Here is a 2,541-nt window from a genome sequence, read left to right as displayed (position 1 = left end):
TTTATACATTTTTACTATCTGGAATTTTTGTTTTGGTTTTTGGTATCAACTTCTCCCATTAGACTTTGTACTCCATGGTGCTATGTATTATGTTAACTTTGCTCACCAACACAGCCCCACTGCCAAGCCTTGAGAGAGGAGAGTAGGGGGACACACTAGCTTACACACTCCCTGGCTTGACTGCTGGTTAGACGCCTTACAGCTGCTGCTGCTAAGTTGCTTCAGTCTTGTCTGACTCTGTGAGACCCCATAGACGGCAGCCCACCAGGTTCCCCCGCCCCTGGGATTCTCCAGGCAAGAACACTGGAGTGGGTTGCCATTTCCTTCTCCAATGCATGAAAAGTGAAAAGTGAAAGTGAAGTCGCTCAGTCGTGTCTGACTCTTTACAACCCCATGGACTGCAGCCTATCAGGCTCTTCTGTCCATGGGATTTTCCAGGCAAGAGTACTGGAGTGGGCTGCCATTGCCTTCTCCAGGTTAGGTGCCTTAGCCACGCACATTTTTCTAAGGTGGAGGTCTCTGTCCCACGTACATATTCTCTGCTCCTTCCTGTGGTGCATTTGGGTAATATCTGTTTTGTTTTGCATGGTGTCCTATTGTTTTGATGTAGGTAAATCTGATTAACAGGACAGAACTGAAGGGACTTAGCAGCAGCAGCAGCAATAGCAGAATTTTAAAGTGCTATAATGAGCACACACACAGAAATCTCTCCTCTAATCTTGCTCTTTCCATAAACCTGCCATCTTAATATTCATCTGTAAATGTATATGTCTACTTTTTCAAATTTGTGTGTAGCATAGGATGAAGGAAAGACCTATTTGTTATATATTAAGACCCTAAAATATCAATATGCTGGCACACTGGCCAGGAATCTTGAAAGAGCCAGCAATGGGTTGGTGTTATGTGAAGCGCAATACCACATGGGTAAATCCCTGTGGACCAGGGTCCTTGACCTCCCAGGACTGCAGCTCTTGTGCAGCTTGTGCAGCACGTGTCTATGGCCTTTAGCAGCTATTTTATAAGTGACCTGAAAGTGGAAGTGTCAGTCGCTCAGTTGTGTCCAACTTTGCAACTCCATGTACTAATAGCCTACCAGGCTTCTCTGTCCCTGGAGTTCTCCAGGCAAGAATACTGGGGTGGGTTTCCATTCCCCATCTCCAGGGGATTTTCCTGACCCTGGGATCAAACCTGGGTATCCCACATTGCAGGCAGATTCTTTCCTGTCTGAGCCACAGGGAAGCCATTATAAGTAACCTAGGGCTTAGTAAATATATCTTAATCTGACTTTTGTAACTGACCTTGACGAATGTAGGTGTAGCTTTGACTCAAGCAGGCATGAACGAGATAGGGATTAGATTATTGAGGGCGAAGGAGTCTCTTAGTTCCAGTAAGGGTCACCTCCAGTAAGGCAGGAGGTGCCTGCCACTGGGGCACTGAGTGCTGTCCAGAGTTCTCAGGGAGCCTGCTTCTCACCCATTGCCACCTCAGCCACTCCACTGAGTCAATCTGATGAGACTTCCAGAAGCCAAGAGGAGGAGGAGCCCAACACCTCCCAGACTCCACTGGATCCTGAGTCCTCGCTCCGTGATGAGCTAAACAACAAAGTGGCTGAACTGGTGTAGTTCCTGTGTGTCAAACATGTAACAAAGAAACCCACCACAAAAGCAGAAATGCTGAGGAGTGTCATGAGAAAACACAAGGACAACTTCCCTGAGATCTTCAGCAAAGTCTGTGAGTGCATGGAGGTTGTCTTTGGCATTGAAGAGAAAGAAGTGGACCCCACGAGACACTCCTATGAGCTTGTCAAAACATTCAACCTCACCTGCGATGGGATACTGAGTAATGGAGGGGGAATGCCCAAGACCGGCTTCTTGATACTTATTTTGGGTATGATTCTCATGGAGGGCAACTGTGCCCCTGAGGAGAAAACCTGGAAAGCATTGAATACGATGGGGGTGTATGCTGGGCAGGAGGATTTCATCTACGGGGAGCCCAGGAAACTCATCACCAATGATTTGGTGGAGGAACAATATCTACAGTATCGGCAGGTGCCTCACAGTGATCTTCCACACTATGAATGCCTATGGGGTCCAAGGGCCTATGCTGAAACCAGCAAGATGAAAGTCCTGGAGTTTTTTGCCAAGATCAGTGGGACTGACCCCACTTCCTTCCTATTCTGGTATGAGGAAGCTTTGAGAGATAAGAGAGCCCAGGCCAGAACTGTCCCCAGGGATACTTCTGCCATGGCCAGTGAAAATTCCAGTGTCATGTCCAGCAGGCTCTTCTGCCCTGAGTGAAGTCCAAAGCAGTTTCTCAGTCTTCATCTGAAGACAACAGTCAGTGTTCCATGTAATGGAGGGCTAAGGCAGAAGAGTTTATTAGCATTTTCGTGTTCCTATTGTATATGGGTGATTTGGACATTTAACATTTTTTATTACTTGTTTTTTCCCCCAAATATTGTTTAATGAAGTTTAATTAGCTCCAGAAAAAAAAAAAAAACAGGCATTGAGGGGTGAAATGACTTGTTCCCTGTAATGTTTC

General features: G+C 46.4%; 1 pseudogene; it reads left to right on the top strand.

The window, feature by feature from the left end:
• The first annotated feature begins 888 nt into the window (after positions 1–888).
• LOC138081795 (melanoma-associated antigen 10-like) lies at positions 889–2,297 on the top strand (annotated as a pseudogene).
• Positions 2,298–2,541: the final 244 nt, after the last annotated feature.

Source organism: Capricornis sumatraensis, chromosome 7, assembly GCF_032405125.1.
Source record: "Capricornis sumatraensis isolate serow.1 chromosome 7, serow.2, whole genome shotgun sequence".
NCBI classification, from domain to species: Eukaryota; Metazoa; Chordata; class Mammalia; order Artiodactyla; family Bovidae; genus Capricornis; species Capricornis sumatraensis.
Note: the sequence above shows the minus strand (reverse complement) of the source record. Positions and strands in the feature narration are given on the sequence as shown.